This window comes from Euphorbia lathyris, chromosome 1 (genome assembly GCF_963576675.1).
Source record: "Euphorbia lathyris chromosome 1, ddEupLath1.1, whole genome shotgun sequence".
Taxonomy (NCBI): Eukaryota; Viridiplantae; Streptophyta; class Magnoliopsida; order Malpighiales; family Euphorbiaceae; genus Euphorbia; species Euphorbia lathyris.
Genome location: NC_088910.1, coordinates 135407572 through 135418169, shown reverse-complemented (window position 1 = coordinate 135418169; position 10598 = coordinate 135407572). Strand labels below are relative to the sequence as shown.

The window sequence follows — 10598 nt, the reverse complement described above, 5'->3', positions numbered from 1 at the left end:
AAGATAAAGGGATGACATGTTTGTAATTAGGGAGTGGCATAGGTTGTAATTAGGAAGTGGCAGAGTTATAAATAATGAGGAAGCTGGAGTAAGGAGCAAGACTTTTTAAGTGAATCCAAGTGGACCGTGAAAAAACCAAGCGAAGCGTGATTTAATTTCACGTTGAGCGTGGAAAATCCAAGCAGAGCGTGGATTAGCTGCTGATCCAATAAACATTCTTCCGGATCAGACAATCATCCACGCGGAGCATGGATTAATCTAACAGAGCGTGGGTCTGATTTTGGCCCCTTGATTGTCTGTGATTGGTTTCTCCTCCGACTTTCCTTGCTCGGACTCGATCTTCAAAGGAGATATTCCGCATCAGATAAGGTACAAAAATACTCCTAAGGTTTACCGTTAGAAGCAATTTTACTTTTAACGTTTAAAATATTGCAATTTTACTCCCAAGAGCAATTTTATATCTAATATTGGTAAGTCGGGTCAATTTTAGACATTATTACAAAACACATATATTTTTTTTCTCATTCCGTACTAGTTGCATATTATTGGTTTACTAAATGATCTCAAGAAATTGATTTAGGTCATGTTCTTTATCACTTAATTTGAGTATCACTAATATTAGTTCAGTAACATTCAGTTCAGGATTAAATAATCTATCATTATTTATTATAATTATAATTATTTATATATAATTTATTACCATTTATTATAATATATACTCTGTCTGTTCGACAATGCATGTCTTTTAAAGTTAATGCACACTAATTAAGAAATGCAATTAATTTTAAATGAAAGACTTTGTTACCCTTGTATTAATTACATCCACTAGTAACTTTATTTATTCCCATGATAAAAAAATTCAACTTAAATAGAAGTATATTTTATAAAAGTAAATTAACATGCGTAGATTAAAGCAAAATATCATATATTATCGAATAAAAAAATTTGTCTAAAAAGACATCTATTGTGGAATGGAGAAAATATAATTTAAAATATATAATATATAATTTAATATAATTTATATAAAATTCATCATTATTTATTATAATTATATTTATTCATCAATTCAGTAGCATCACTGAATCACTGATAATCAAATGTCAGTGTCACCACTTCAATAAGCTTGTAAAGCATCTTTCAACATATCCTTCCATCTGCATCATTTAAACAAATTCATGATAATTAATCAATATTTATTTAAACAAACTATACTTTTTCCTCCTTTTTTTTTGTTACCTAATCATCCAATCGGGAGATGAAGGAGCACCGGCGCCGTGAGCAAATACGACAACCAGCGTCGTAGTTGATGGCATGTCGATCGTATCTCCGTCTTCACCGGAGGTGAAGAAGTGGCCATTATATCTCAAAATTGAAAACCCTAAAATCGAGCAAGGAGTAATTGGGAGTGACAATTTTGGCGCCAGATGAGGGAAACAAGAATGAACACTCTTCCGACATTGCATTTTGTGCCATTTAGTCAGGTCAGTGACAGGTTAAATTTGGTCCGCAATTGGGTTGAACGGGCCTGTGAGCGTTATATTTGGCCCATTTTGTTTTTTTTTTTATAAAAATGTCATGTATCATTCCATTAATTCACAAAGTACAAATACAACACAATAAAACCTCACATCAATACAGGCTACAACCAGTATAAGATCTGCAAAGGGAAGAAAATAGGCTCGATTATAGTCCAATATTTATAAAATTGTTTCGATGTTTAAAATGTTCTAAATGCGGATGTGATGAGATTGAAATATTTTTTTTTCTTTAAAATGTTCTTAAATATTAAAAGGTATAATGAGATTGAGGTATTAACTAGAACTAATCCTTACGGAATAAGAAATCTAACGTATAAATAAAAGGTTAAGCTAAATTTAAAACACCACGTGATTCATTAAGTTCCCTCTTCATATATTCAGCCAAACACCCCCCCCCCCCCCCCCCAGTCTCTCTCCGTGAGACTTCGTTCTTAGTTCGTGGATTATTCATTCTTCCTCCTAAATAATTTTAGCGTGGAAAAAACATATGACTAGTAATACAAGTTCGTGATTCTAAAGAGATTTTTTCGCTCCCTACTCAAATTTAATCAAAGCTCCAAAATGTAAGCCTCAAGCCCGTGTTTGAGTCCATTTAATTATTTAGGTAGTAAAATCCTTCACTCGTATAAAAGCCCTAGAATTTGTGTTCTAATTAATTAATTAATTCAGAATTAATAATCAAAACGATAAATTTATTCATATAAAAATATAATTAATATGTTAGGGTTAAATTTTTATATGATTAGAACGTGTTTATTAGACAGTTTTATGTCAAAATAGACTGCAACCAATAGACAACATCTTTGCAATAAGGAGTCTGTTTTTTCTGCTTGAAAACAATGTTTCAAGCTCAGACAAGACATGTGATATTTATATCTAAAAATTGACTTATTGTTTCGAAAGCATGACCTCACCAGTATTACCGGAGACCCTAAAAACCTAGGATGCACAAAACTACATCTCAAATCAGAGTCGAGAATGTGGCACATGGACCACACGTGTCGCCCCGCTGCCCACGCATGTATGTAGCGCATGCCATGTGGTGCAGCACGATTCGATTGTGTATGCCATGTGGCACTAGGTGGCCCAATTGTTTGGTGCCACCTAGCGCAAGTGATCCGCACACACCAACGCCCTCGGTGGTGTGTGCAGTGGCTCCGAGAGGCTTTTTCATTTCTATTTTTGTTCTAGACCATGCTTAATTATTTTCTGATTTTTGGGGTCTATTATTTAATTTTTCCATAAACACGATTTATTTTGAATTAAAGAAGGTTCAAAAATCATTTTAAAATTAATTTTAAAATTTCCAGAAATGATGGAATATTCAGGAAAAACTGCTTTGCTTGTTAAAAGTATGTGTTCTAAAATTTTACCAAACACTTTTTATCACCTATTTACAATTAAAAGGCAAAAAACACTTCCGAAAAATGGAACCAAATGGGCACTTAATATTATATGATCAATAAAACTCAGAATATCACGACAAAAAATGAGACAAGGATTAGAAAGAGGTGACTGACGCACGCCTACAGTAGAGCGGTAAACTATTGTGTGTGTTACGGTTAAGATCTTTCTACGTGCTTTAAGTCTACTTGATGAGAATGGAAATCAGAGTCCAAACTTGGGATCTCACAACACTCAATTAAAGCTTCCCGATGGACCCATTACCCGAGCAAGAGCCAAGAAGTTTGAAGAGGAGCTTCAAACATATATGGTCCTAGTGATGGACATCGCGGATAAAAACGGAGTTTCTGAAATTAATGGTCCATTAATCGTCGTATCTCTTTCAAGTTGCAAGGGATGTGAATACGGAGGTCAACCGGAGCATTCAGGTTCACATGAGAATGTTCGAGATTGATTGGCTTTGTTCTCAAGGATTTAACAACAATTTCAGAAGTTTTCCTAAGGCGTGGGCACGACTTAGACAACTTTGGCCTCTGTTTCTCCATAACAAAAATGGCCTAGAAATTGACATGGGCACGGCTTAGACGATTTTGGCTTCTGTTTCTCCATAACAAAAGTGGCGTGAAATTGACGTGGGCACGGCTTAAACGATTTTGGCTTCTGCCCAATTATCAACAAATGGAAGTGGAACGTGGTTTTATCATTTTAATTACTCCTATGCCAACAACAATTAGTTTTGTTTTATCTAATAATTAGGTAACTTACCAATATACCCTTAGCTTCATATTTTATTCCTTATTTTTGTAAGGACCATTACATCCGACTATAGCTAAATAGAATTAGGTATTTATAGCTTTCTCTTGGATTGTAATCGGCAGACATCGATTATCATTGAAATTAAAGTTCGAAATTTCTTCGCTTGAGATTCAAGTGAGGGTTTCTCTTGTGTTCTTTAGAGCACTACATCTGAACAATTCGGAATCGAATCCTTGTTAGTTAGACTAGGGATTCGGTCTTTGCAACTTCGTTTTGTAGGGGTTTTCTTCTGTCTCAATTTATCATTCGGGTTTTATTCTTGGTTGTTGAAGATTGGAATTGGGTCTTTGCAACTCCGTTTTACAGAGATTCTTTTCTATCCAACCCTGATTCGTTAGCTTTCTTGGGGATCAAATCTAGTTGTTGGGTTTTCGAGGCACCGTTCCTCGTGGGTTCGCATCAGTTTGGTATCAGAGCCGAGCTCTAACTCTTCAAGTTTATTCTATCCGTTTCTTTTCTTGGATTTTTTTTTTCTTTATTGTTTTCATCAATTTGAAATTAGGGTTCATATTTGATTTGGGGATTTTCGAAAGTTGCTTCCTTGATTACATATCAACCTAACCTGCTTTGCCAAGTTTTTCGAAAAAAAAAAGATTATGACCTAGTCTAAAATTCCAAAGAGAGGCAACGTCTTTGTGCGCAGTGGAATTGAAATTAAGGTTTCAATTCAAAAAGAAAAAAGTAAAGCAGCATTAAAAAAAAATCGAAAAAAAAGTCACAAGAAAGAATTGATATTTCCAATTCAAAGTACAGCACAAACTTAGGTGCTTTCAAAATTAGAGTGAAAGGAGGAGATTGCAAACTAAATTTTGAACAGTGTCATTCGTATTTGCATTATTATCGTTTCGTGTTATACTTCCATATCGTCACATTATTTTTTGTCATCGACTTGTTTATCTGCGATCCGTTTTTGTTTATCGTTTTGCTTCTTAGGTTGTAGGATTTAATTCCGGTTTGAATTTTCGGGATTTTGAAACTGAATTTATTCTATTGAGTGCTTTAAAGAGCACAATAAGAGAAATCGAGCGGTAAAAGGCAACGAGTGGTGAGCGTATCAGAGTGAAAAGCCAAAGAATTGAGTGAAACACCGAGAGGATTGTGAGCTTGGATTAATTTTTTTTTCTTGTGTTTGTTCAACGTTATCTGTTTGGTTGTGTTTCTTTTTTTTTGTAGAACAAAAATGGCGGAGGAACGAGTATTGACCTTGTTAAACCGGTTGATGGAGTGTATGGATGTGATTGAGGAGAATCATAGAGTTGCTGAAGAAGCACGCAACGCCGAAGAACAAAATCGACGTGATAACCGGGATAGACGAGTTTGGCAACATGAGAAACAAGACAGAGAAGACAGAGGTCTTGGAAATGTGAAGCTGAAGATTCCTTCATTCAATGGTAAGGATGATCCTGAATCTTACCTAGAATGGGAGAAAAGAATTGAACTCCTATTTGACTGTCATAATTATTCTGAGGAGAAGAAAGTGAGGGCAGCAGTGATTGAGTTCACAGACTATGCATTAGTTTGGTGGGATCAGCTTGTCACCTCTAGATTTAGAAGCAGAGAGCCACAAATTGACACGTGGGGTGAGATGAAAGATGTTATGAGGAAGCGTTTTGTTCCTAATGATTACTATGATGGCTTATACAGAAAATTGCAATCCCTTCGACAAGGCTCTAAGAGCGTAGATGCTTACTATAAGGAGATGGAAATGGCAATGTTGAGAGCCGATGTAGTGGAAGATCAGAGAGCTACCAAGTCTCGATTTTTTGCTGGCCTTAATCGGGACATAGCCAATATTGTCGAATTTCAGCATTGTGTGGATTTGGAAGACATGGTGCATGCATCAAAGACAGCAGAACGCCAACTTAATGAGAGGAAGGAAGCTAGAACCTACAATGGGGGTTCCTCATCTACCAACTCTAATTGGAAGAACCGATGGGGAAGTCAAGAGAGGGGAAGCAGAAATCCATCCAAGTTTGATAAACCCACACCTAAGACAGACTCCACTGACAAGAACAAGCAGAAAGTAGAGGAAAAGCCGAGAGCAAGTAAAATTCAATGTTTCAAATGCTTAGGCTTCGGCACATAGCTTCTGAATGCACGAATAGAAGAGTTATGGTGATGAGAGGAGGTGCAGTGGTCACTGATAGTGAGAGTGAGTGTGAGGTAGATGAAGATGAAGGGGAATTTGATTCTGATGAGGCAGACCGCTACACTAAAGCCGAGAGGGGAGAATCACTAGTCATCTTACGACTATTGAGTGTTCAAATGAAGATTGCCGAAGATAAGAAACAACGGGAAAATATTTTCCATACTCGATGTCTCGTGCAAACCAAGGTATGTAGTGTGATTATTGATAGTGTTAGTTGTGCTAATGTAGCTAGTACTACTTTGGTAGAGAAGTTAGGATTGCTAGTAACAAAGCACCCACACCTTATAAATTGCAATGGTTAAATGATTGTGGGGAAATAAAGGTTAATAAGCAAGTTTTGGTGTCACTCAAGATTGGACAATACCAAGATGATTTGCTTTGTGATGTAGTTCCTATACAAGCCGGTCATATTTTGCTAGGTAGACCATGGCAGTTTGATAAAAATGCTATGCATTTAGGGAGAAAGAATCAATATAGTTTTATGCATGATGGAAGGAAAATTATTCTCGCTCCCTTGATACCAGAAGAGGTCTATGAGGATCAAATTAAGCTCAGAGACCGCAGTGGGGCTGTTTCTAGCAAGGCACCTAAGTCCATTGATAAACTGAGAGATTTGAGAGAAAAGCATAATCAGAAGAGTGATGGTAAGGGGGACTTGGGGAGAGAAAAGCCAAATCTGGAAAAAAGAGAGATAATTGATATTGATGTGGCCAAGGAGCGAGAGAGTCGAGGTAAAAATAGTTCTGAGAGTATAAAAGGAGAGGGCCCACATGCAAAAGGAGAATCAAGAGAGAATAACAGTGTGGGCGAAGTAAGGTCAATTTCTTTGCAAAATCCAGTGAGGTTAAGTATGCTCTTTCTATGAATAAGCTTGTGTTATTACTTATTTATAAAGACGCGTATGTAAATCAAGCTGACAATGTCCTGCCTCGTTCTTGTGTTTCTCTTTTGCAGGAGTATCAAGATGTGATGCCTGAAGACTTGCCTGAAGGGTTACCACCCATTCGAGGCATTGAACACCAGATCGACTTAGTACCTGGAGCAGTTATCCCTAACCGTCCAGCTTACCGGTGTAACCCTGAGGAGACTAAGGAATTACAACGCCAAGTGGAAGAGTTTCTTGCTAAGGGATACGTGAGAGAGTCGATGAGTCCATGTGCTGTTCCTGTGCTTCTTGTGCCTAAGAAAGACGGGAGCTGGAGAATGTGTGTTGATTGTCGAGCTGTCAACAACATAACGGTAAAGTATCGTCATCCTATCCCTAGGTTAGATTATATCTTGGATGAATTACATGGAGCTGTAGTGTTTAGTAAGATAGATTTAAAAAGCGGATACCATCAGATTAGAATGAGAGAAGGGGATGAATGGAAAACTGCTTTTAAAACTAAACACGGTTTGTATGAATGGCTCATTATGCCTTTTGGTCTAACTAATGCACCATCAACTTTTATGCGCTTAAATGAATCATGTGTTGCGTGCATTTATAGCCAAGTTTGTGGTAGTTTACTTTGATGACATATTGGTGTATAGCAAGTCATTAGAAGAGCATATAGTTCACTTGAAGAGTGTCTTTGATGTGCTTAGAAAGGAAAAATTGTATGCTAACATGTCTAAGTGTTCTTTTTGCACGGATCGAATTATTTTTCTTGGTTATATTGTGACTGCTAAGGGAATTGAAGTAGATGAGGAAAAGGTAAGGGCAATTCGTGATTGGCCTGCACCTAGTAATGTGTCTGAGGTCCGAAGCTTTCATGGCTTAGCATCATTTTACAGACGATTCGTGAGGGACTTTAGCACTTTAGTTGCTCCCCTCACAGTGGTGATTAAAAAAACAGTTGGATTTTCATGGGGGTAGCACAGGAGAATGCTTTTAATACTCTGAAAGATAAATTATGTTCTGCTCATGTCCTTGCATTACCTAACTTTGAGAAAACATTTGAGATTGAATGTGATGCCTCCGACATAGGTATTGGTGCTGTTTTGATGCAGGATAAACGACCGATCGCTTTCTTTAGTGAAAAGCTGAGTGGAGCTGCACTTAATTACCCCACATATGACAAAGAGCTATATGCTCTAGTGCGGGCATTGGAGACATGGAAACACTACCTCTGGCCCAAAGAGTTTGTTATTCATTCTGATCACGAGTCCCTGAAGCATCTCAAAGGGCAAGGGAAATTAAACAGGCAGCATGCCCGGTGGATGGAATTCATTGAGACTTTTCCTTATACCATCCAGTACAAGCAAGGTAAGGAAAATGTGGTGGCTGATGCACTATCACGCATGTATGTTCTCTTAACTTCATTAACTACCAAGCTCTTGGGATTTGAACATCTTAAAGAGTTGTATCATGGTGATGTTGATTTTGGTGACATTTACTCTTTGTTTGGTAAGTCTGATGTGGACAAGTTCTATATACTTGATGGATTTTTGTTTCGTGAGAATAGACTTTGTGTCCCACAATGTTCATATAGAGAATTACTTGTTAGGGAAGCTCACAGTGGTGGTTTAATGGGGCATTTTGGGGTTAGAAAAACTTTAGATATTCTGCATGAACATTTCTTTTGGCCAAAAATGCGTAGGGATGTCAATAGGTTTTGTTCTAGGTGCATCACTTGTAAAAGGGCCAAGTCTAAGGTTTTGTCTCAAGGTCTTTACACACCATTACCTGTACCCAAGGAACCCTGGGTAGATATTTCCATAGATTTTATTGTAGGGTTACCTCGAACAAAGAAAGGTCGCGATTCTATCTTTGTCATAAAACCGGTGATGCTACTAATGTTGTCGATCTTTTCTTTCGTGAGGTTGTTAAGTTACATGGAGTCCCTAAGACTATAGTATCCGATCGAGATGCCAAGTTTTTGAGTCATTTTTGGCGTGTTTTATGGAGTCGACTGGGTACTAAGCTTTTATACTCTACTGCTTGTCATCCCCAAACGGATGGACAGACTGAGGTCGTTAATCGAACCCTTGGTCAAATATTGCGTTCGGTAGTCGGTAAAAATCTTAAAAGTTGGAAAGTGTGTTTGCCTATGGTTGAATTTGCATATAATCGTAGCATTCATTCATCTACTGTGTTTTCTCCATTTGAGATTGTTGACGGACTTAACCCTCTTACTCCTATGGATTTGTTACCTTTACCTGTGGATGCAAGGTCTAGTACAGATGGCGTTGAAAAGGCTGAGTTAGTGAAATCCATTCATGAGAAGGTTCGCAAGCATATTGAAAAGAAGAATCGATGGGTTGCTTCAAAAGTGAATCGACATCGTAAACGAGTTGTGTTTGCTCCCGGTGATTTAGTGTGGGTGCATTTTCGAAAGGAGCGATTTCCTAGACTCCGTAAAAATAAGCTCCAACCTCAAGGCGATGGACCATTTCGAGTTTTGGAGCGAGTGAATGATAATGCCTACAAAATAGACCTACCTAGTGATTATAATGTTTCTGCTACTTTTAATGTTTCTGATCTATCCTTCTATGATGCAGATAGTGATTCGTGGACGAATCCTCTTGAGGAGGGAGGGAATGATGAGAATGGAAATCAGATTCCAAACTTGGGATCTCACAACACTCAATTAAAGCTTCCCGATGGACCCATTACCCGAGCAAAAGCCAAGCAGTTTGAAGAGGAGCTTCAAACATATATGGTCCAAGTGATAGACATCGCGGATAAAAATGGAGTTTCTGAAATTAATGGTCCATTAATCGTCGTATCTCTTTCAAGTTGCATGGGATGTGAATACGGAGGTCAATCGGAGCATTCAGGTTCACATGAGAATGTTCGAGATTGATTGGCTTTGTTCTCAAGGATTTAACAACAATTTCAGAAGTTTTCCTAAGGCGTGGGCACGGCTTAGACAACTTTGGCCTCTGTTTCTCCATAACAAAAATGGCCTGGAAATTGACGTGGGCACAACTTAGACGATTTTGGCTTCTGTTTCTCCATAACAAAAGTGGCGTGAAATTGACATGGGCACGGCTTAAACGATTTTGGCTTCTGCCCAATTATCAACAAATGGAAGTGGAACGTGGTTTTATCATTTTAATTACTCCTATGCCAGCAACAATTAGTTTTGTTTTATTTAATAATTAGGTAAGTTACCAATATACCCTTAGCTTCCTATTTTATTCCTTATTTTTGTAAGGACCATTACGTCCGACTATAGATAAATAGAATTCGGTATTTATAGCTTTCTCTTGGATTGTAATCGGCAAACATCGATTATCATTGAAATTAAAGTTCGGAATTTCTTCTCTTGAGATTCAAGTGAGGGTTTCTCTTGTGTTCTTTGGAGCACTACAACTGAACAATTCGGAATCGAATCCTTGTTAGTTAGACTAGGGATTGGGTCTTTGCAACTTCGTTTTGCAGGGGTTTTCTTCCGTCTCAATTTATCATTCGGGTTTTATTCTTGGTTGTTGGAGATTGGAATTGGGTCTTTGCAACTCCGTTTTACAAAGGTTCTTTTCTATCCAACCCTGATTCGTTAGCTTTCTTGGGGATCAAATCTAGTTGTTGGGTTTTCGAGGCACCGTTCCTCGTGGGTTCGCATCACTACTAGACGCTACGTGGGGGCAAGTGTACCCCGTCGTATCAAGTAATCATTCCGGTTAAGACCGGGTATTGAATCCACGGGATTTATAACTACAAGTATTAAAGTACTCGGTTTTACACGTTATCTGAGCGATGAATACTT

At 37.8% G+C, this 10598-nt stretch overlaps 1 pseudogene; it reads left to right on the top strand.

The window, feature by feature from the left end:
- Window positions 1-4938: 4938 nt before the first annotated feature.
- LOC136219566 (uncharacterized) lies at window positions 4939-9692 on the top strand (annotated as a pseudogene).
- Window positions 9693-10598: the final 906 nt, after the last annotated feature.